At 43.1% G+C, this 25,188-nt stretch overlaps 1 protein-coding gene across 1 annotated transcript in view; it reads right to left on the minus strand.

Annotated features, from left to right (window-relative positions):
• The window catches only part of KCND2 (potassium voltage-gated channel subfamily D member 2), a 285,198-nt gene extending 282,491 nt beyond the window's left edge, over positions 1 to 2,707 (minus strand). Inside the window, exon 1 of the mRNA XM_053407344.1 lies at positions 2,242 to 2,707. The gene's annotated coding sequence lies outside the window, so the exon portion shown is untranslated. The remainder of the gene's footprint in view (positions 1 to 2,241) is intronic.
• Positions 2,708 to 25,188: the final 22,481 nt, after the last annotated feature.

Here is a 25,188-nt window from a genome sequence, read left to right on the forward strand (position 1 = left end):
ATCTCACAGTGAAGAGCAGTATCAACATATTCTGAGTGCATAATAAAAACCTTACCATTTCTCCCCTCTTACTCTATGTCACCTTCTTTCATTTGCCACCATTCCATCATTATTCAAGTCAGACTAAGAAATCAGATTTTGTATATTAACTACTGATGGTAGAAGGATAGATGTCATGTAGTACTATAATCCCCAAACTGGCACCTCCTGTCTCTACCACTTGGTTCCTGATAAGGAAATCTTCACATGCAGAAAAATACAGCTGCAAGAGGTAATCAGTCAGCCAGCCTGCCAGGTCCAATAAGCAGCAGTTAGATAATATTCCAGGCCAAAGGCACAATCTACTAGCTAGGAACAATTCCTGTACTGTCCTGATTCCTGGAGATGCACTCCAAGCCCAAATCCAAGCCCAAATCCCTTCTCACCTACTCCTACACTAGCCATCAGCTGCAAATATCTGGCTTGGAAATGAAGAGAGAAAACAGATGATTATGCTATGTTCCCTTTGGTAAATCCTTAAGCTATGCTGCTAAAGGAACATTTGCTAATTTTTCCACATCCATTTTTTAGGAAACAGCAGGTTTAGGAAGAAGATGTCCACTCTGAATTCACAGCTGATTTCACATCATGTCAACCCACCACTCACCTTCTCCAGACTCCTCCTGTTCTGGGGAAACCGGGCAGAGGGATAAAGGCAAACCAGTAACTTAAAAGTTAGGGAAAGACAAGCTTTCTTTTAAGAAAACTTGCAGAGGGACGGTTTGACTCCTGAGGAACAGGTGATGGAGGGAACAGGTGTTTAGAAGAAACTGGGACCTGGATTCTGCAAGCTGTCTTAGGGAAGATGAAGATGAAAAGGGAAATAGAGTACCTTAGTAAGCAAGGTGGGCATATTAAACAATTGGAGAAAGTCAAAATGTGACTTTCTCTGGGCAGAAGTTCAGGAAGAAGGACCAGTTGTGGGTACAGGAATAAAAGTAGGAAACTCTGAGGGAGAGGTTCTTATGGGGGGGGGCATATTTTATTAAATGCAGAGAGAAAAGGCAGGAGCTTTGTAATAGGTTGGGGAGGGGGGAAATGAAGGATAAGTTGGAGGGAAGGAGAGGTGTTGGGAGTTTGTTCCTGAGAGGATAAGGATGGAACTTGAGGGTGCTGATGTGGGTAGAAGAGACCTAACTGATTTGAGTTTGCAGATGCAGTCGAGTTAGGCTGGATTAGAGTATTCATAGTTCAGGAAGAGGAAGGGAGGGTCAGTGGGTGTCTGGGGAGCAGGAGGACCATCTTCAGGAAAGGTTGAAGACAGGTTGGGGTCCTATGAGCAAGTGTGGGTGTTTGTGGGTGCCTTGGGGCATGGGCATAGGCAGGGCTTTGTTAGGGGGCGAGACTTTGGTTAGGGGGGCAGAACCGACGTGATAGGGCAATTAGTTATTTCTATTGTTTTACTTGATCTAGCGGGGACAGTTCCCCCCTGCCCCCCCCATGCCTCAGGGAGTTCAGGGATGTCAGAAAATATGTAAGCTTAGGGAGTCCGAAGATACTACGAGGGAGAGGGGAAAATACAGCTCACACAAAAGAAAACAGTTCCAGCAACAGTTTCACAAAAAAGAGATTTATGGGCAATATGAAACCGAGGACACGCGCGGGGGGGGGGGGGCAGGAGGACATAGGCAGGAAGTTCATTTTGTAGTCTCAGGGAGGAAAGGGGGCTGGTGGGGTGTGATTCCCCCCCCCGGACACACACACACACACCCAACAATCTAATGAAAGAGATTAGAAAGCAAATAAACTGCCTCCGTCCTCTGGGGAGCCCAGAGTGCTCTCGGCTCCTCTCCCCCCCCCCCAGCCCCGCTCCCTGCAACCCCCCCCCTCGCCCGAATTCGCCCGCCCAAAAAAAGAGAGCGAAAAAGGCGCGCGCCTTCCCTCAGCGCCGCCTCGCCTGGGCGCCTCTCGAGCCCTCGCAAACTCTCCTCGCCACTTGATGCTGCCGAGCAGGTGGCGCGGCGCCCAAAACCTCTGGCGGCGGCGGCGGCGGAGAGAGATGGAATTAAACATTAAAAAAAAAAAACCCGTTGCTGACCCGTGTGTGTGTGTGTGTGTGTGTGCTCCTAATAATATGGAGTAGGGGCGTGTGAAAGGTGTATGTGTGTGTGGAGACGAGGAGGTTAGGGCGGGGGGGCGCGTTCTCTTTCCTGAGGTGGGCTCCGTCTCTCCCTCCCTCCCTCCCTTGCAGTATCTCCTCACCTGGCGAAGTCGCCTCGTGGCCGGGGCGCCCCGTTTGGCATGGAGGTGGCGGGCGCGCGTGCGTCTCTCCCCCCCCCACCTCTCTCCGCGAGAGGCTTCTCCTCCGCCCGCCCCTTCTTCCCGCCGCTTCCCCTCAGCAACAAGTTCGACGGCGGCGGCGGGCGGGCGGCGGGGCGGCCGGTGGGCGTGTGGCGAGAGCGACGCAATCCCGCCTGCTGGCGGCTCAATGCAGACCCGCTTCTTCTTCCTCTCCTCCTCCTCCTCCTCCTCTCAGGAACCAGCCCTGCTCGGCGGCGGCGGCGGCGGCGGTTCCAGTCAGGCAGTCGGAGGGCTGCTGCTGCTGCCGCCGTCCATGCCGCGGGAAGCTGCTTCTGACGGAGGGCAGGGCTGGGGGCGAAGACCGGCTTCCTCCTTGCTGCTGCTGCTGCCTTTCCAGTGGGTGGCCCATGCCTGGCAGAGCCGGGCGAGGGGGGCTTCTCGCTTGCCGCCGCCGCCGAGGATGCTGCTGCCGCTGCCGCTCCTGTCGCCGCTCGGGGCTGGCGGGGCTGCGGAGAAGGAAGCGGGGAAGACGGCAGCAGCAGGAGGCGGAGGAGGGGAGAGAAGCCCACCCTGCTGCTGCCGCCGCTGCCGCTGCTGCTGCAGGTTATGATTTCACACAGGCGCCTCTTTCGCCTCCTCCCACCCGGCAAATGTCACTGGGGCGGCGCGGGGGGGGCGAGGGGGGGGGAGAAGGCGGAGGGAGTCCCGGGGCGGAGGAGGAGGAGGAGGAGGGCATCGATCCGGAGAGGAACAAAGAGAATTGCAAATCGGTGCACACTCCGGCTTGGCAACGCAGGAGAAGGGGCAGCGGGGTGTGTGTGTGTGTGTGTGTGTGTTGCGTGTGTCGCTCTGCCCTCATCGGAATCCCGCAGACGACACCTTGGTTGTCCGTCTGCCCCACCACACACGTTTTCTGAAGAAGTCTTTGCAGAAGGTGTTTTTTCTCCGCCCCCCCCTTCTAATATTTCTGAAACTTTGTGGGATTCCCAAGAATGCCCATTTGCAAATGACAACCAACTAAGCTAAGGTTATGCAATGTTTCGCTGTGTTTTGCAGCCGCTGGCCAAATCGCCTTGAACCAGCTTTCGAAAATGATCGTCATTCCTGGGAGGTTTCTCTCTCTCTCTCTCTCTCTCTCTCTCTCTCTCTCTCTCTCGTTTTCCAAATCATCTTCGCTTATCCCCGTCCGCTTTGGAAAACCAGAATCCCTCTCTTTTTGACCGCTAGATGGCGCGTAGAGGACGAGTAAGTCTCCGCTGCACCTTCATGGCTCCAACTTCAGAAATGGTTGATACCTGTTGTGTGAGCTGGACCACTTCAGCCTGGGGTGATGTTACAGGACTGAAATGCTTCTTGGTACAAAAATTATATCTGCATAAAACTTGATGTCAGGGAAAGGCATCCTCTCCTCTCTTTTCCTTCCCAAGAATATATGAATCAGGAATTTAATTGTATATAGAGGATCCAGAAGCGACCCACCTCATTATGCTGCCTGAGGCAAATCAGAAATGTGTGGCATGTGGTGTACAGCTTAGACGCATGTAATCGAATCATAATGCATGTAATCATACATGCGTCTAAGCTGTACACCACATGCCACACAGTCAAACTTTGAACACATGGTGCCGTAATGGGGGGGGGGGACCCATCCTTTTTGCCTCCTGCCAACCTAGCAGTTCGAAAGCATACCAGTGCAAGTAGATAAATAGGTACTGCTCCAGCAGGAAGGTAAACGGTGTTTCTGTGCGCTGCTCTGGTTCGCCAGAAGTGGCTTAGTCATGCTGGCCACATGACCCGGAAGCTGTACGCCGGCTCCCTTGGCCAATAAAGCGAGATGAGCGCCGCAACCCCAGAGTCGGCCACGAGTGGACCTGATGGTCAGGGGTCCCTTTACCTTTAAGGCAAAACAGGAAGGTTCTGCCCTGTGTGTGCACTGCACAGCACCCACCTCACTAAAGCCTTGCTTACTGGGGTCACACAACTGAGAGGTTTGCTGGAATATAGTTCTGGAATCTAGTATATATTTCAGTTCTTAGAATCATGGAATTGGAAGGGACCCTGCGGATCATCTAGTCCAACTCCTGCAGTACAGGAATATGCAGCTGTTCCATACAGGGATCGAACCTGCAACCTTGGCACTATCAGTACCATGCTCTAAGCAACTGAGCTATTGCTCAAAATTGTATAAAACCTAGGTTAAGATGATGATGTGCTGAATGATGAGAAAGCAGTGGTGGTGGTGGTAAATCACTATTGTATAAATGTAAAGAAGACAATGTGTAGTAGAACCACAAAAGAATTAATAGGGCAATTTAGCTACAGAGCTTAACTGAAGCCAATAACTAGTGGAAACTTAATGAAGACAATGGAAGCAATGTTTCCTTTCTCATCATCTTATTTGAAGGCACTCCCCCCCCAAAAAAAAAGCCTCTCCAGAAGATCAGGAGACCCTCCTAGAGAAAGTAGGAATTGCACAAGTGTGCTTAAACCTAAGATAACCTAAGGAAGTTAATTGGAAAGAAATGTTTCTGTCTCCTCCCCTTCTCAATCTAACATTGGTTAACGGGGTTCCCCAACACTCCAAGAAGTTTCTACAGATCCAAATAGCTGTAGGCGGGAGAAGCAGACAGGAGACTGTTCTTCCATGAAATTCTTTAAGTTAATCTATCATAGATTCCAAGCTAATAATAACAGTACCATTGACTACAATACTTGTAAAACTATGCTGATCATGAAACGAGGTGAACCCTTGACTTGCGTTGCCCAAAACATCAGACTTGTCTGTTGTGTCCCAAAGGCAATTAAAGAGGAAATGTAAAATAAGCGGCTGAAATCACTGCTATAAACAGCTAAAGCATAACGGGTGTCACCGCTGCCTTGCCTGGCCCCAGATCCATGTGGCTTTAAATTTGAGCTAGAGAGCATCATGGTTCTAGATCATTTTGTGGAAATTCCAGGTTAGCTCTGAATCCGCCTAAGGCCTAAGCACAGATCCTGCAAGTGCCCCTATTTTCCATGGACATCCCTGATTCAGAGAAGCTGTCCCGGTTTCTAATTTGATCCTGGAATGTCCCTATTTACCTTAGGATGTCCCTATTTACATTGGAGAAATGTTGTAGGGTGTGAAGTTATCCTACCCTCGAGCCGTCTGAAGGCAATCCTGTATAGGGAAGTATTTTTTTAATGTTTAATATTTTATTACCGTACATTTTTATATATGTTGGAAGCTGCCCAGAATGGCTGGGGCAACTCAGTAAGACGTGTGGTGTATAAACAGTAAAATTATCATTATGGACTGGGACGTCCCTATTTTCATCAGAGAAATGTTGGAATGTATGTAAGCATGTGCAGAGAAATGTATGTAAGCATGTGCGGAGCATGTTTCTTGCACATTGCACAACCACAACCAGTCTTCACGCAAGAGTTAGGGCAAGAAGCATTTCTGGTTGGGCTTGCATCCCAGTACATGTGAGAAGTTAAAATCCTCACCTACCAGCAGCTTAATGACTGCCGCTGAAACCTAGCCCAGAATTAGAGAAGGGGTCTGTCTGAGCAATGTTTTAAAATGATGTGCACTATGAATGCACTACCAGGCACCTTCACGGTAATTATTAAAGGTACGCATATGTACTGTACAGCAGTTAGAGGAGTGATTTATGATGGTAAATGAATGAAGTCATTGTTGATGGTGCAATGTTGCATTACATTTACATAATGTTTCAATAAAATGTGCTTGGTAGACAAAGACGAGCTCTTCATTTTAAACAACATATGGTTTACTCTCACATTTAAAAAATAAAATTAACTGGATCTCGCAACACGGGGTCTATTTTTTAAAACTATTTCAGTGGTGGGGCCTGCTACATATTGGTTGTGTTTGGGGAACTGGTTGCAGCGTTGCCCCCTCCCCACACTGTACAGAACAGGGGCTACAAAACAGAGAAGGATGTGTACTAAGATCAGAGGTGGTGACTAATCTTTTTTTGGCCAATCCTCTAAGGACCACTTGCCAATAGTGGGTGACCACCCTTCCTTCCTTCCTTCCTTCCTTCCTTCCTTCCTTCCTTCCTTCCTTCCTTCTCTCTCACCCCACCACCTCTCTCTCTCTCTCTCTCTCTCTCTCTCTCTCTCTCTCTCACACACACACACACACACACACACACACACACACACTCCTCATCTGATCATTGCAGGTCAGCTAAGAAAGGCTCCCCTCTTCACTGATCAAATGATGGATCTGATGACTAGAGAAGGGACACTTTGAATCCTTATGAGGACCCTGGGCTCTGTCCAGCTCAGCGTGTGCCTACTTTATTTTCCTTTTTTTGCTACTGACACCAAAATTAGTGGAGCCTTAGGTGGCAGAATAACTTTTCGGGGAGACTAGGTTTTTAGCCACCCTGAATTATAAGTGAAAGCAGTTGGACAAAACTTTCATTAGGGTGTAGCAGGAATGATGCTTTAAATAGACTGACCTTGAAAAGCTGTGTTATATTGAGCTTTGTGCAGACAAGAGCTTTAACACCCCAGATATTGCAAAAAGAATAAATGTCGTAATTGTATTATTAAAAAGACCTGCTCTTCAATTTCCTGTAAGCTAGTCAGGACATGTGGAATAAATGTCAGTGATGCCATTTTCAAATTCTAAGTGAAAGGGCAGGGCCTCTGATCTAATAATGTTGGAAGATAATGTTTTGACTGCTATCAAAGCAGCTGATTGATGTCTTCACTTCAGTAGGACAGCAATGAGCCATTGTGTACTACCAAAAATGCGTTTAAAGTGTGTTTTCCTGCTGACCAGACTCCCAAAATATACCCTTATTAAAGCCTTTCTTTAAATTCTGCAAACTTTTAAAGAATTGCAGCAATACTTTGCTCAGAAGTTAGCTCCACTTACCTTAATGGGACCCACTCCGTAGGAAGTACATTTAGGATTGCAAGACTCCAGTTGTAAATGGAAACTTGTTGCTGTTTAGGATCAAGAGCAGCCTATAGTTAAACATTTCTGATGCCTCTGTGATATTTTCTGTAAGTCTTAAAGGGGAAAAATCCTTTCTTTAAACTGCATTAAGTTGGAGAACTTGTTTGTCAAAAATATTCAGATTTGTACATTTAATGTGACATTTTTGTGTGTGTCTAAATCACAAAAATTGGATTGTCATTGCAAACAAAGTTTCAGAAAACTTTGGTCAGAAATGTGCTTGCTAAATTTTTATTGGTAAATTCATTTGTATTGTCTCTCCGCAGAGGTTAGATGTATAATGGATTATTCCCACAGCTTCATTCGTTGGTCAATAAACCTCATGTAGACTTACAAGAAAAGTTCAACAATTCAACAAGAACTTCAGCCCGGGAAAAAAATTTCCCTCTGATGTTTGCTCAAATCTATCCAGTTATTTCTAAGTGAATCATCTCTCAGAGACAACTGCTAATCAATTTCCATTTTGAGACATGAAATTACTCCAGCAAACGATTCATATTTCTGAATACAAAGTACAAAAGGCTGTATAAATCTAAACCTGCTATATATTTTGGGAAACAGTTTGTATCTCTGTCTATTCTCTCTGTGCACGGGCACCTGTTGAAATATTGTTACCCAATTTGGCCTGACTGTTCCCGAGATTAAGTTGTGGGTTTGGGGCAATGTTTGGATAGTGGTGCATACTGATTTGAGTCCAAATTGTGAACTGAACCAGTCCAAACTGCACAGATTGGGATGCCTCTGAAGATGTTCCTACCGTATTTAGTTCCATGAATGGGATTTGGTCTATGTGGTAAGTGTAGCCAGAGGTAAAAGTGGGTGGAACAATGAATATAAAATTTACCTTTCCTCACTAAGCTTCTTTTTACAGACACACCATCTCAGAAGCAAAATTGTTAGGGGGGTGCAAAATGTCAACACTCAGTGCTGCCTCAATACAGCTGCATGCATCCGTCACTGGTCTCTGTTGAAAATGGCTTCTCCATGTGAACCAGGAAGCGACCCCTTCAGACAATGGAACAACTCTTGGCGTTATGTACTGAGCTGAATAGGATCCAAAATGCAGCAGTCTGATTGGTCCTAGAACAATAGGATTCAGAATGCAGCAGTCTGATTGGTCCTAGAACAATGCAGCAGTATGATTGGTCTGCAGGACCCACCCAATCCAGCTCCAGATGGAAGTGAATCTACAACCTGATTGGCCTATAGGAGAATTCTGGAATTAGCCAATCACGTGCCGCCCATTGTGTAAATAATGTATACAAAGCAGATACTTTGGGGAAACTTTCATTCCTCCTCACCACTATGAGCTGAATAAAGAGCATGAAATCCACTCTCGACTCTGAGTATATTTCATCTTCTTTTCTTATCACTGTGGCTGCAATCTCCTGGGTGGCATGGACACTGCTTGGCAGTTGAATGCGCATGTATACTTCATCTGTTTCTCCCCTCCATGCAGCCCCGGGCACTGGCAACCCACGCTTTGCCACTGAGGCAAGCAGAGTCATTATAGCAGTTCAAGGACACAATCCAGCCAAGCCAAAATGTTCAAAGAAGGTGCGAGACCAGGCCGTTGAGGGTTGTGAAGAGATTGGGTGTGTCTGGGGAGATGGTGAGCTGATGGGAGTCCTCACAGCTGGACAAAAATGCCTGGAGGGCTTCATTTGACCCCTGGGCTTGGGGTTTCCCACCCTTGTTATATACGGCTATGCTCGCCATTCAAGAAAACACTTTGACCACAGTTCTTCAATTTATGTACCATTCTGTATGCTGTTGCCATGCCACTGTTGCGCTGGCGTTTCTCACAGCAAATATACAATACAGGTCCCAACTCACTACCTGTGAGTCGGGGTGACCATACCTCCTTCATGTTTTTATGAATAAAGTGCAAGGCTGGAGGGGGTGATGGAACTGACTGGTATAATGAGGCTTTAAGTGCCAAGTCAAGGGCGAGGAAGTGTGAATGCAACTATTTCAGACACAAATGCCCTGTGCCATTCCCTGCTCCCAAAACTGATAGTGCCTTGTGATTGTGCCTGTTTTGCACTGTCAAAGTCTATTGATGGTTCACTTTAAATTGACCTTGTTGTTGTTGTTTAGTCATTTAGTCGTGTCCGACTCTTCGTGACCCCATGGACCAGAGCACGCCAGGCACTCCTGTCTTCCATTGCCTCCCACAGTTTGCTCAAACTCATGTTTGTAGCTTCGAGAACACTGTCCAACCATCTCGTCCTCTGTCATCCCCTTCTCCTTGTGCCCTCAATCTTACCCAACATCAGGGTCTTTTCCAGGGAGTCTTCTCTTCTCGTGAGGTAGCCTTCTCATTAAATTGACCTGCTCAGAGTTAATTGGCCCCCGAAACTGATGTCACAAGGAGCAGGTTGGATTTGGGTTGGATTGGGAAAGAGGAAGGAGTATGTTGAAGAATCAAACTGGTAAAGGGGGACTTACGCAAAATAAAAGAGAGGGGGCTTGTAGACCAGCTGTTTAATAAGGCCATGGCTTTAGTCTAATCTAACAATCTTGCCTCATGTTTTTATTCTGGGAGTGGGACAATATGAACGAACAATACTTGTCCTTAAGGTTTTCTAAGGAAATGCACCAGCTATTTGCACTTTATATGTTTGCTTTGGGGGATTGTAACAGTGACAGACACTGTATAAAGTGTCAGAGGATGACCTCCAAACCATCCTAAATATATTCACAGAAACTTATGAAAAGCTTGGCCTATCACTAAACATCCCAAAAAACAAAGTGCTGCACCAACAAGCACAAAACTCTGCTGCACCACATATCCAACTCAACGGTGTAATGTTGGAAAATGTTGGTCACTTCTGCTACCTGGGCAGTTATCTTTCCACAGGGCAAACATTGATGCCAAAATCCAGCATCACCTGAGCTCTGTGAGTGCAGCTTTCTCCTGATTGAGGTGCAGAGTGTTTGAGGACCGGGACATTCGCAGGGAAACCAAAATGCTTGTTTACAAAGCTATTGTACTACCAACCTTACTGTATGCTTGTGAAACATGGACCACTTACAAACACCATCTCCAACTCCTCAAAAGATTTCATCAATGGTGTCTCCGAAAATTTTTACACATCACTTGGGAAGACAAGCAAACTAATGCCAATGTACTGGAAGAAGCAAAGATCACCAGTGTTGAAACAATGATTCTTCAACATCAACTTTGTTTGACTGGTCATTTTGTGTTGATGCCTGATTATCATCTTCCAAAGCAACTACTCTATTCTGAACTTGAAAATGGAAAGTGTAATGTTGGTGGTCAACAAAAGAGGTTCAAAGACTCTCTCAAGGCAAATCTAAAAAAATGTAGTATAAACTGGGAAACACTGGCCTGCAAGCGCTCCAGTTGTTGAACAGCCTTTACCAAAGGTGTCATCGGCTTTGAAGACACTCAAACTCAGGACGAAAGGGAGAAATGCGCTAAGAGGAAGGCATGCTTGGAAAACCCTCACCATGATCAACTCCTGCCCAGAAACCTATGTCCCCACTGTGGAAGGACGTGTGGATTCAGAACTGGCCTCCACAGTCACTTATGGATTCACTGTTAAGACCGTGTCCATGGAAGACAATCTTAATCTGCTACAAGTGATCACCAAAGAAGATGAAGAAAATGTGGAGCAAAGTACTATTCATCATGAACTATGCAGCCATGCTTTACTCTTTCACTGTGCCACAAAATCCATTTCATACACAGCTGAGATTCACCCCCACAAAAGTTGAATTGGGAGGAGTACTTCCTTGTGTATGTTTTTATTATCTGGGTATAGGTTCTTTTCTCTCTCTTTGTCTTTGGGGTTGTTGCAGTTGTTGTTGTTTAGTCGTTTAGTCGTGTCCGACTCTTCGTGACCCCATGGACCAGAGCACGCCAGGCACCTCTGTCCTCCACTACCTCCCGCAGTTTGGTCAGACTCATGTTTGTGGCTTCGAGAACACTATCCAACCATCTCATCCTCTGTCACCCCCTTCTCCTTGTGCCCTCCATCTTTCCCAGCATCAATGTCTTCTCCAGGGAGTCTTCTCTTCTCATGAGGTGGCCAAAGTACTGGAGCCTCAGCTTCACGATCTGTCCTTCCAGTGAGCACTCAGGGCTGATTTCCTTAAGAATGGATGCGTTTGATCTTCTTGCAGTCCATGGGACTCTCAAGAGTCTTCTCCAGCACCATAATTCAAAAGCATCAATTCTTCGGCGATCACTGCCTTGCCGTGGTGAAGGGGCTTGAAGAACTCAGAGAAGCTATGAACTACGCCGAGCAGGGCACACAAGATGAACAGGTCATAGTGGAGAGTTTTGACCAAACGTGATCCACCTGGAGGAGGAACCGGCAAGCCACTCCAGTATCCTTGCCAAGAAAACTCCATGGACAAAGACAACAGGCATATAAAAATTGTTGCAGTAGCACTCCATAAAAAATGTAAGTTATAAAGCCTAATTTCATATAAATTAAAACTGCTTCATAATCAATTAATCCCTTAAAGTCATAATCCTCTTTCTGTGACATCACAGTCATTTACCAGGAAATTGTCGTGATGTGATAAAAAGGATTATGACTTCAAGTAAGAATTAAACAGCAGGATCTGTAAAGAAGGGGGTGGAATCCTGTTTTCATGTGAATAATCCCAGACAAATGCAATGATGGAAGCCAAAATGTTACCAAATATAATGGCAAAATTTTTAATTGCTTAAGAGTTTTATTGAGACGATCTCTAAATATAAAAAAGACAACAGTTTACATAGACTACAGTGCATTACACTAAATTATTAAATAAATAAAGTTGCTTGTTGCTGACCTGAAATTCAGTTTAGATAGTGGAGGTTGGTTTGGAACATAATGGCCCTCAATGGCTACCATAATGGTGGTAGCCATTTTGTTTTTACTTTCTAAATCATCTTGGAGTTGTTAGGCATCGGACATTGCATTGCTTTCCCAATAATTATTTTCAGACTGACCCGCTGCCACAGGAATGCAAAATGTAAAATTGCAAAGCAAAAAGCACTGGATAATGGGTAACAGAATGACCCAAGCCCCTGATCCAATGGATTGGGGAAGATTTGGATGTAGTAGAGGTGTCCTCCAGCATTTTGATGGGTGCTCCAGCAGCTTGAAGGTGCAAGCAGTCAAAAGCCACTGCTGGCAGTATCCCCACCAGTTGTAGCCAGTATAAGCACTGAAATAGGCTGTTTGGAGGTCAGGGAGGGAGTTCAGAAGGACTGGGAAGATGGCAGAGCTGAGCCAGCCAAAGATCTCCCATACCCATGCAGCTACCAGTTGTAGGCCAAATCAAACCTTGAGGCTTGCAGAGCAAAACCAAAACAGGGCTGCATATATGTTTCTGTGTGTCTCCAATTTTCTGCTTTGGCCAGTGCTAGCAGCACTCCCTTCCTAAAGGGCAGCAGTGCATATTAGTTTGTCTTTATTTTATCACTAATTGATAGCCTGAAACAGGTCCTGTCAATGCATCAAGGCTCTATACTGTAAATATGAAACCTAGTACCATATTTTTTGCTCTATAAGATGCACCAGACCACAAGACGCACCTAGTTTTTGGAGGAGGAAAACAAGAAAAAAAATATTCTGAATCTCAGAAGCCAGAACAGCAAGAGGAATCACTGTGCAGCGAAAGCAGCAATCCCTCTTGCTGTTCTGGCTTCTGGGATAGCTGCACAGCCTGCATTCGCTTCGTAAGACGCACACACATTTCCCCTTACTTTTTAGGAGGGAAAAAGTGAGTCTTATAGAGCAAAAAATACGGTATTTTGGTTAAGGCATTTTCAGAGGAAGTTACTGAAGCATGTTGCTTCTTCTCAGTGGTGTAGCCTGGGGGGCACAGGGGCGATTGCCCCTGGTGCAAAATGCAATATCATATTGCCATGAGATGTCAGGGAAATGCCAGCTCAGTTTGACTGTGGGTACCATGCTATCTGAAGGCTGAGTGGCGATGGACACATCTGACTTCATTTCCAGGATGTCCACTCTCATTCACACCACTGCTCTTGAGCGAATATTCAGGGAGGCAAGAGGGGATATATTCTTTATTAACATCCTTCCTAACTTGCGCTAGCAAGTTCCTTTACTTAGCAGAGTTCCACATTCCCCCTTTTAAATGCATAGCGGATAGCTGGTTGCAGGCTTGTGTAAGCCTCTCACTATTAGGTTCCTGGCAAGTTCCCTTATATACCTCTTAAAAGAATAAATACACCACAATCTACAAACTACAGTATATAAAAGTAGTTTACTCACATTCAGTTCACAGCTGGATCCCTGAAGGCAGACTTAGTTACAAAGTATATACATGTGGAGCAATCCCATATGGGAACAATCCCAGTGGAAGCCAACAGAGCATCTCTAGCTAAAAAGCTGCTCCAACGATGGAGGAAGTCAAAAAGAGAGAGTGCATAGTCCTTTTTGTTACCTGGACAGGTAAGGTCATGCCCACCTCTAGTCACATGCAAAAGAAGTATGTCCCAGCCAGGAGGAAACAGGAAGTTTTTGATTGGCTGGACCAAACATTCCATCCACATGTCCACTCTAGGAAAACAAGGAATGTTGTACTTGACTACTATTTATGTATCACATCCCACAGCCCAGACTGTCTCCACCACTCCCACACACCTCAAGACCCTCTTCCTTCTTTGGCAACTGCCAATTTTGCCCCACTCCAATTGGTGCCGCTGGACTTCATATGTAAGAGAGGTACATTATGAAGGAACTTAAAGCATGAGAAGAATATCAGCTCTGGAAAATCAGAGGCACATCAAAATGTATAAGAACATTGGTGGGTTTTCCTGGACACACTTTCATTTCAAAAGCATACAACTGAGGATCTTTGCTCTGGATTGTGAATTTTATTGATATAGTTTGGGTTTGATCCAAAAAAGCATGAATGGAAGGAAAATAGTCACTAGTGCTGTTCCACAGATTGTTACACAAGATATTGTGCAATACCTTCAGGCAGTTTTTTTAATAGGTATGTTCTATAGTAGTTCTCATGTCTCCACTTGTGTCACACATCACTCAAGTTTTCCCACAAGTGGATGGAGAGCTTCCAATTTAGTTTCATTTTTCTTATGCAATTTTCTAGCATGAAAGGCTTCTTCTTCTTTTTTTAAAAAAGACTTTCTGTAAAGGAAAGATGCCTCCTACAAGTACAAGGGCCCTTGATCCAACCTATTAAATTGAACAATAAATTATTGATACATGCCTAACTGGTAAACAGGTAAAGGTTAAATCCAGTCAAAGGTAACTATGGGGTGCGGCACTCATCTCACTTCAGGCCGAGGGAGCCAGTGTTTGCCCACAGACAGCTTTCCAGGTCATGTGGCCAGCATGACTAAACCGCTTCTGGCGCAACGGAACACTATGGCGGAATCCAGAGTGCACAGAAACACTGTTTAGCTTCCCACTGCAGTGGTACCTATTTATCTACTTGCACATGTGTGTTTTCGAACTGCTAGTTTGGCAGGAGCTGGGGCAGAGCAATGGGAGCTCATCCTGTCACAGGGATTCGGACCACCAACCTTCTGATCCGCAAGCCCAAGAGGCTCAGTGGTTTAGACCACATAAGAGCAGTCTTTTGTTTTAGAAATTAAAAATGCTGATAAAAGTTACCGGTAAGCTACTTTAAAAGTTCCCTTGATTTCAATAGAGAAGTTGGAAGCACATGCTGAACTGTCCTTAAAAGTCCTCATTTTTGGTTGAACCATGCCCTAGGTGTTTCTTTTTGCACTGATTTTAATGGGAACCTATTTAACTTTTTAAAGAAGTATGCTATTTCTGGGAAGATGGAGCCTGTTAAATTGCACAAGATATACAATATAGAACAGCCAAAAGCCACTTCACCTACTTTTATGCTTACAGCAACATATATATATTTTAAGCCCCTCCAAAATGTTACTCTTATCAGCTATTTGAACTCTGGGGTAAAATATATATGAGAATGAATTTTTTTTTAAGGCTCACAGAGGCCAAATGGAATTTATATGTATTAAAGTAGACATGCAACACCTGTAGAATCCTTAATGTACCATTTTTAGCCCAATCAATGTACATTCCTTTATTCTTTTTTCCTCTCCTGGTGCGACTGAAGGCATTAGTGTTCTGAGGGTTTACAACTATCTTCCTGCTCTCCTAACAAGAATGAGATGTGGGAAACCAATTTGTTTTAATTAAGGACTTTTATGCTAGGCGACATAGCACAAGATAATATCAGCAGGGAATTATGAAATCAAAGGATCTGTAAATGAGACAATGAACTGGGCACAAGAATGATGGGAGGTAAAAGCAAGTGTTGTCGTGAGGAACGTGGGTGGATGGGTGGGTGGGGGTTGCTTATCAAATTGTTGTGCTATTAAAAGCCATCATGGGATGAGGTTCAGAAAAACACAAAATGAATATCTGGCTTAACCAAAGAACAGGAGTGCACCAGCAAGAGGACTTTATTGGTGCATGATAAAATTTAGCAGAATGGTCACTTGTATCTACCTCAGTGACAAGGAATATATATGCCTTATATTTCTAATCCTTATATTTCTAATTTTTAAGGGACGTGGGTGGTGCTGTGGGTTAAACCACAGAGCCTAGGACTTGCCGATCAGAAGGTCGGCGGTTCGAATCCCCGCCATGGGGTGAGCTCCCATTGTTCAGTTCCTGCTCCTGCCAACCCAGCAGTTCGAAAGCACATCAAAGTGCAAGTAGATAAATAGGTACTGCTCTGGCGGGAAGGTAAACGGCATTTCCATGCGCTGCTCTGGTTCGCCAGAAGCGGCTTAGTCATGCTGGCCACATGACCTGGAAGCTGTATGCGGGCTCCCTCGGCCAATAAAGCAAGATAAGTGCCGCAACCCCAGAGTCAGCCACGACTGGACCTAATGGTCAGGGATCCCTTTACCTTTTATATTTCTAATCAGGGAGGGCAGGGAGGGTGGATGGTCAAATTATCACATTTGAGAGGATTCTACAGATGATTAGCTTACTAAGTGATGGTGTGCACATGTAATAAATAGATGGTTGTCTGCATTCATTTATGATCAGATACAGAAGTATGCTAGCTACTGGTTTACTCTGAGGTTACATAGACACCTTGGTAAGTTACCACATTGAAATGGTTATTTGTATCACCAATGGAACTGAGAAACTCCAATCTCATCAAACCAATTCTCCGTGAGTCAACCTGTGCTAGAAATCTTACTATGTTCCTCAAAGACCTGTCTGTTAAGCAGAACAACAGCTGATTCCCCATTTACTAGGACGAAGTCCAAGACTCTTCCATTCCCACTGTTGACTTAATGGAACAGATTTAATACACAAGTAATAACTGGTCTAAAATTATGGCTATATGTTACACAAATGAGTAATTTATGTAATATCTCAGGAAGAAGAGAAATTATATAGCAATTTGTACTGACACAGATTCACAGTATATATTATTTTTTCGTAGAAGATGGATGGTGTCATGGGGTGGCATTCCTTGAGACCCAGTGTAAAATGGAAGATCTGTATGTGGAGAGCTCTCAGTGTCATGTAAATTGAGGCTTTTTAAGAAGCCATTCATTCTGAGAATTGGACTTACTCAGAGCAAATTGCAGATATTTCCTTTAACTATGCCTACTTGCATACAGGGAAAAAAAGCTTTACTGAACAAAGCCACTCATGAAAGTGTAGCAAGGAGAACTTTTCGGTGTCGCTTCTATTTGTGTGGCTGTAGGGGCTACTGAAGTGTGAGATAAAAAGAAAAAAATGAATTGAATGACTTGCCATTCTGGATATTCCTTTCCAGAGAGGTAGCTGTGTAGTCTAAACATGAAAACCAATAAAAACCCATACTTTTAAAAAACTATTATTATGGCATATGCTTCATCAGTTGCATCCTTAGTTGTTAGTATGTATATACACCATTTTCTCTATAGTCTCTATTGATTCCCAAATGCATAGAATTGAATTTTGTATATTGGTGTGTTCTACACCTAAAATGGAATATGAGAAGAGCAAAGTTGGATCAGATTATGCTAATATCACAGAAGAAAGAATCAGGATCCAATATGGCCTTAACAGATTGGAGAGCTGGGCCAAAACTAACAAAATGAATTTCAATAGGGAGAAATGTAAGCTTCTCCAGTTAGGCAGAAATAACCAGAAGTACAAATATGAGATGGCTTGCCAATAGTACAGTGGTACCTCTGGTTACATACGCTTCAGGTTACAGACTCCGCTAACCCAGAAATAGTACCTCGGGTTAAGAACTTTGCTTCAGGATGAGAACAGAAATCGTGCTCCGGCAGCACAGCGGCAGCAGGAGGCCCCATTAGCTAAAGTGGTGCTTCAGGTTAAGAACAGTTTCAGGTTAAGAACAGACCTCCGGAACGAATTAAGTACTTAACCCGAGGTACCACTGTATATGCAAAAAGGATATAAGGGTCTTAGTAGACCACAAGCTTAACGTGAGTCAACAGTGTGATGCAGCAGCAAAATATGTTAATGCTATTCTAGGCTGAATCAACAGAAGTATAATCCACCTTATTCAAGGGAAGTAAGAGTACCGTGCTTTTCTGCCTTCATCAGACCTCACTTGGAGTACTGTGTCCAGTTCTGGGCACCACAATCAAAGAAGGATATTGACAAGCTGGAGTATGTGTGCAGAAGAGGGCAACCAATACGATCAAGAGTCTGGAAACCAAGCCTTATGAGGAACAGTTGAAGGAGCTGGGAATGTTTAGCCTTGAAAAGAGGAGACTGAGAGGAGATATGGTAGCCATCTTCAAATATCTTAAGGGCTGTCACATGGAAGATGGAGCAAACCTGTTTTCTCTGGCTCTGGAGGGAAGGACTTGAAGCAAGGGATTCAAGTTACAAGGAAGAAGGAAGAATATCAGGAAGAACTTTTTGACAGAAATAGCTGTTGACAGTGGAATGGATTCTCACTGAAGGCTGTGGACTTCCCATCGTTTTGTTTTATGTGCAAATATCAATGTCTGTGCTGTGAAAAAGCAACCACATGTTATCTAGCTGAGAAGGCTCTCCAGGGGAGACATCTACCCTGCTTGCAGATGAGTAATGAGATAAGGGGCTGCTCGGCCTGTCAGTAAATGACCAGGTGTGTTAGCAGCAAAAGGGCATAACCTCCTTGAAGACAAGACAATTATAATGAAAAACTCTTTTTATGCTATGACGTGCTCCTGTCTTATATGTTTGTAAAATGAGGGTCACAGAGAAAAATTTAATTTCATTATTATGCCTTATCGTTGAATTGAAACACAGCTTGAAATATTTCCTAGGAACAATTAATTACCCAGAGTGCAATTTTCTGCAAATAGTGTCAAAGCGTGGTGAATGATCTTAGGATAGGGCCACCCACAGGCCAGAAGAAAATGAATGCTAATGTAGTTAAAAGTAATAAAGGTTTAATAAAGGCAAATTCACTTCATAGACAGATTATGCTATTTGTTTATCAATTAAAAGAGCTTTTCCTGAGGCAATGTTGTCCATAAAGCAAAATGTCAGGGCAGATATCTTGCTGAATTATTATTTTATTAGCGAAAACAATCATGGTGTCAAGTATGCTGCTTCCCTTCTAATATGTGTTTTCAGTTAAGACTTTCCTTTGGAAGAGAAGTACTTGACAGAATACCAAACAGCCTTTAGATGACATACACTAAATGGTCTAGAAATCTTGCACCCACCAATCAAATCTGAGGCGCATGAATATAGAATTTCTTGTGCTTTGCAGTGCTGGGATATAGGAATTATATGGAAGATATGCAAATAGAAGAAACTTGGTTCAAACATGACTTTCTCCTAGAATTGCCATACGCCTGGAAATTTCCATACATAGCTGGCAATCGGCCATCAGAAAAAGTTTCTGGGCAGAAATCCCTTAAACAACCGGGGAAATCTGGACATATGGCAGCCCATGTTGGCAGTGCTGTTTTGGGTGACTTTTCTTAAAAATAGCTCAGAAACTTCAAACTTTGGGCAAAACTAAAAAAAACCACACCTCTTTGCCAATTTTTTTTTTGAAATATGGCACCCATCCCTTCTCCTGCATTTGCCAACCAAATAACATTTGATCCTAACAGATGATCCTTGAGTCTCCAATGGTTTGTCCACCGTATCCAATATTCTATCAACATTTTATTTGTGTGCTAATTCACAAAGGTCCTAAGTAATTTGGGTCCATGTTACCTTTTGGACTCCCTGGTTCCTTATGATATATTCAGAAATATTCTGATGGGACACATTTGGTGGTCCCTGAGGTTTCGTTGATCTTCACCAGGATCTTCACCAGGATCACTAGCTTCTAGTGTGACAGGCCCTGCCCTGGAGGACTCCTTGCCAATAGAAGACCAGGAGGAGTTTTCTCTGCTTTCCTTTAGACATCTATTTTTTTAAAAAAAAAACTCTCCACTGTTCAGAAAAGCCTTCGGAACGTTTTATATATATATATATATATATATATATATATATATATATATATATATATATATATAAAATATATTATATATATATATATATCATATATATGTGTGTGTGTGTATAACCAACCAGTCTTTATTGATGTTTTAAATCATGCTACTGTAGTTGTTTTATGTTGTTGTTATATATATTTAATGAAAGAGTGGTTTCTAAATATTTAAATATTTAAATGAATAAACAAGACTACCAATTGCTCCAACTCTTCAAAAATACTGTTCTGAGACTGAATCTGGTCTAAAGGTTATTCTGTTGTTCTTGAGTTTCTTAACCCAGCCAGCCAGCTTGTTTCTGCACAGCTTATCCTACCTCCCATCTGGACTGAATGACCACCCTCTTCTTCCACATCCTATAGTTATAATATCTTAGCTCTGTCCTGCCACATACGGTTGAGCTATTCTTGTTATCTTTCGGCATCGCGAAGTCTTGAGACATCCTGGATGTTTGGTACATAGCTAAATGCTGCCCTCCTCCTGCTGTGTTTATGGATCCCAATATAACACAGGTAGAACGGTCAATGACGCACATTTTTCTCCATTCAGAGGGAAAACATAGCTGTTTTGGGATAACAGATGTGAAGGGATTAAAATGACATCTGGAACTCCTCTACAGCAATTGGGCGTATTCCAACACAGTTATCTCCCTTGTGTCTGCCAGTAGTAAAAGCAAAAAAGAAAATTCAGGGGGGAAAGTAGATGTTGGGGAGAAAAAAAACTCTTCTACAGAAATCCCTTCCAGCTCAGAGACAAACATCAGGTCTATATTTCACAGCTTTCACTAGATCTATAGAAGTATATTAGTAGCCTTATCCCAAGGCTGCAAAGCGGGTTCTGGTATTCTCTATCAGTTCAATGACAGTATTGCAGATCAGATCAGGTGACAAAAGAAGCTCCGAGGTGCCTATTTTCCAGGGATGTCCCTGATTTAGAGAAGCTGTCCCTGTTTCTGATTTGACCCTGGAATGTTCCACTTTTTCTTAGGATGCCCCTATTTTCATTGGAAAAATGTTGGATGGTATGGAGTTTTCCGGCAACTGAGCTGTCTGAAGGTAATATAGTATAGGGAAGGTTTTTTTTAAAAAAAATATGTTACGATACGATAATACAATACGATAATCTTTATTGTCATTGTCCCATATAGAACAACGAAAATGAAAAAATCTACATCAGACATTCAAAAAATAAACAAGCCTGCTATCCCAGCTATCCCAGTCTGGTTAACCCCCTAAAAACTCTGATACCCCATAATTAAATACAATATACTCCCATAAAGACTACCTTACACTACGTTTAAAACCAAAATCGCATTTGGATAGAAATTGTTTCTCAGGCGGCTAGTCCTAGTCTTTATAACCCTGCACCTTCTTCCAGAAGGCAGAAGCTGGAAGAGATCATTTCCGGGGCGCGCACTATCCTGCACAATCTCTGCAGCTTTCTTATGGCACCTGGAAGCAGAGATTTGATCCAAGGTTTAATGTTTTATTATGTTTTGGAAGCTTCCCAGAGTGCTGGGGCAACCCAATAAGATGTGGGGGTATAAATAGTAAAATGATCATTATGCAATCTAATGTCCCTATTTTCATCGGAGAAATGTTGAAGGGTATAGTACAGCTGCTGTGCAACTGGCAGGTGGTGTTCATTGTCCCACGAGTGGTCGTGTGGCAGAGCAGGGTGGCATTTCCTATTTTGCCTGAAGTGGCAAAATGGGACGTACCACCCCTGACCTCAGGATTCCAGAAATTACATCTGTCAGTTCTGAGGGAAGGCAAACAACGACCCACAGCCCAGGTGGGGCTTGTTAGATAAGATTTGATGTGCTGTGACAGGTACTCAACTACAGTGGTACCTCGGGTTACAGACACCTCAGGTTATAGACTCTGCTAACCCAGAAATAGTATCTCAGGTTAGGAACTTTGCTTCATTCCCCCCCCCCAATTTTTTAAAATTGATTTTCCATACTTATAAACAAACAAACAAACAAACAAACAAACAAACAAACATATATCTTAAGTGTAATAATTCCACTTTTCTTTACATTGTTGGATGACTTCCTCGACTCCCCCAAGCTGAATTTCAATCTATATCATTATAATAGTTTTCCAAAACTATTTTTACATATAATTTACTTAATCAGTTAACATCTTTCTCTTCATTTTTTACTTTAGACATACTATTCTATAACCTCACATATTTAAATCCTAGGCCAATCTGGTACTTGCAAGTATTTCTATTTAGATTATTTTAGCATATTTAGCTAAATAGTCTTTAAATTTCTTCCATTCCTCCTGGTAAGGAACTTTGCTTCAGGATGAGAACAGAAATCACGTGGCGACGGGAGGCCCCATTAGCTAAAGTGGTACCTCAGGTTAAGAACAGGTTAACAATGGACCTCCGGAACGAATTAAGTTCTTAATCCAAGGTACCACTGTACTGCTCCTCACCACCAGCATTGCTTGCACCAGAGCGAATGGCAAAATAAGTGAAAGAATCAAGTAGGTTGCAATGATGAAGAGGCAGAAGCAGGTTCAACCTTTGGTGGCTGAGAACCTTTGTCAAATGCCTGACCATGCTGTTGTTGCTGGCCCTGAGTCAGCTTGAGCCACCATGGTACAAACATTGCCTTCTACTAATTTATTGCATTTCAATGATGTAATTAACATGGAAAACAGGCTCATGGGGTTAACCTAACATCAACCCTGTGAAGTAGGTCAGTCTAAGGGAGAATGATTGACCCAAGGTCACTAAGTAGGCTTCATGGCTGAGCAGGTATTTGAAATCAGTTCTCCTGACTCCAACACTCTTCACTGGGGCTGTTACGCAAGCATCAGTTGCTTTGGAATTGGATCAGACACCTCCTGTTCTTCCCTGAATAACATATAATACCCATATTACATTCTCAGGGAAATATCTACATGGACACACAGAGTAGGAGGAAACTAAATCAGTAAGTGTAGCAGATCATGAAATCAGCCTTCTGAACGATATGCAGGCTGATTGTTCCCAGCATGTGGCTTTGCGGCATAAAACAATTTTGTAAATCTGTGGCTATTGGTACATTTTCATTGTGCCGAGCATTCCAAAGCGAAATCGGGCATGCTCAGAACTCAGGTGCAAGAGCTCTTCATGGAATTGCTAATGCATCATCAAAACTGAATCTTGCACAGCTATAGCTATGGCAAACAATCGACTCTTCACAAGCAATAGGGAAGCACATGCCGATCGCTGAGACGGCCACTCATCCCCTTTGTTTGTTTATTTGTGAAAGCTCCAAAATAGCATGTATAGTAAAATAAATTAGGCAACCTCAGAAATCAGATAAACAAACAAACAAACATATATATGGGAAAAATCCGAGCTTTCCCCCAAGAATTGAGAAAACATGAGAAACCTGAGCTGACACCAGAGCTCTGCTGGATCAAGCCAAAAGCCCATCTAGTCCAATTCTCACTGTGGTTAGTCAAGTGCCTGTGACACAAGTGGAACTTGAGTGTAATAGTTTTCTCCCTGTTTATAATCTCCAGCCTCTGATATTCAGAGGCCTGTCATGTTGGCACCTCGACGGTATCTTAAAAAGCAGAGACATCATCTTGCCAACAAAGGTCCATATAGTTAAATATATGGTTTTCCCAGTAGTGATGTATGGAAGTGAGAGCTGGACCATAAAGAAGGCTGATCACCGAAGAATTGATGCTTTTGAATTCTGGTGCTGGAGGAGACTCTTGAGAGTCCCATGGACTGCAAGAAGATCAAACCTATCCATTCTTAAGGAAATCAGCCCTGAGTGCTCACTGGAAGGACAGATCGTGAAGCTGAGGCTCCAGTACTTTGGCCACCTCATGAGGAGAGAAGACTCCCTGGAAAAGGCCCTGATGTTGGGAAAGATAGAGGGCACAAGGAGAAGGGGACGACAGAGGACGAGATGGTTGGACAGTGTTTTCGAAGCTACCAACATAGAATCATAAATCATAAATCATAAATCATAAATCAACATAGAATCATAAACATGAGTTTGACCAAACTGCGGGAGGCAGTGGAAGACAGGAGTGCCCGGCGTGCTCTGGTCCATGGGGTCACGAAGAGTTGGACACGACTAAACGACTAAACAACAACATGTTGGCACATTGCCCTCAATCCTAATAGCCACTGCTAGCCCTGTCCTCTGTAAATTTGTCTAATCTCCTTTAATCACCCAAGGACTCAGCTACATTAGTCTAAAAACATCATTTTGACTGCATTATAAACATGCAACACCAGATGGCGGTGGAGAGCAAAAAAAATTCTAAGCGTTTTTCCATAGCGCTTTTATCTTTTGTTATAACAATGTGATTTCTGACTTATTTATAGCGGTGGTTTTTTTCTGTGTGTAGATCCACCCCAAGTTGATGGCTAGCACTACATCCCTTATGATAGCAAATTTCATAATTTAATTATGCATTGTGTAATTAAGTACTTCCTTTGGCCTGTCCTCAGTTTAATTAGATGACCCTGGGTTCTAGCATGATATGTGTGGCAGAAGGATTTCTCTTTCCCATAGTATACATAATTTTATACATGGCTATCAAGTCTCCAAAACTTGTATCTTTTTATGGAAATCCCTCTCACTGCTGAACATCTGGGGTTTAATTGATTTTTGCCTTTTTCTGTATTGTGTTTCTTGTACACCTCTTAGAGATGATTATAGTTAGATCGTATACAAATTGTTTAAATAAAAAAACAAGCCATTTGGACCAGGTAATTTGCTGGCTTTTAATTTGTCAGTTAGGCCTCCGCTCTTCCTGAAATTACAAGGCAAACCTTGTAATTTACACTAGTTTTATCAACAGCACATTAAATACCATAGTATTACTGCTAATATTCCCTAACTTACTTCATTGTAAGTTTTAAAAGACGCAAACTCAATCAATGAATTAATTTGTTAAAACCAGATGGAATAAATATGGTTATAATAATAATAATAATAATTTTATTATTTATACCCTGCCCATTTGGCTGGGTTTCCCCAGCCGCTCTGGGCGGCTCCCAACAGATCACTAAAAACAGAATAAAACTTTTCAGAATGTTTCACCCAACCCAACCGCTCAACAAGTTAAATGGGTTACATGTATCAAACGTTTGTGGGGTGGAAAAGAGAAAGAATAAATTTTAAAGAAGAAAAATGGTAACTGGTATTTAGAAAAAGCGTGTAACTTTTTTATTGACACTGGCAAATTAAAATAGAATAAATTAACAAGTATGTTCTCAAAAAAAATTCTATTAGTGTCAACACCATTGAAGTGGTATCCTAAACAATCAATGTGAATGATGATTTTCCTATTGTATTTTTATCAACTCTTGGAAACATTGATGATTTATTAATGATTATTTGGGTGGAAAACAGTTTCTCTCATTAAAGCAAAGCCTTTGTTTTTGTTGGATACAATTTATCTCTTTCTGTTGATGT

This window comes from Podarcis raffonei, chromosome 10, assembly GCF_027172205.1.
Source record: "Podarcis raffonei isolate rPodRaf1 chromosome 10, rPodRaf1.pri, whole genome shotgun sequence".
NCBI lineage: Eukaryota > Metazoa > Chordata > Lepidosauria > Squamata > Lacertidae > Podarcis > Podarcis raffonei.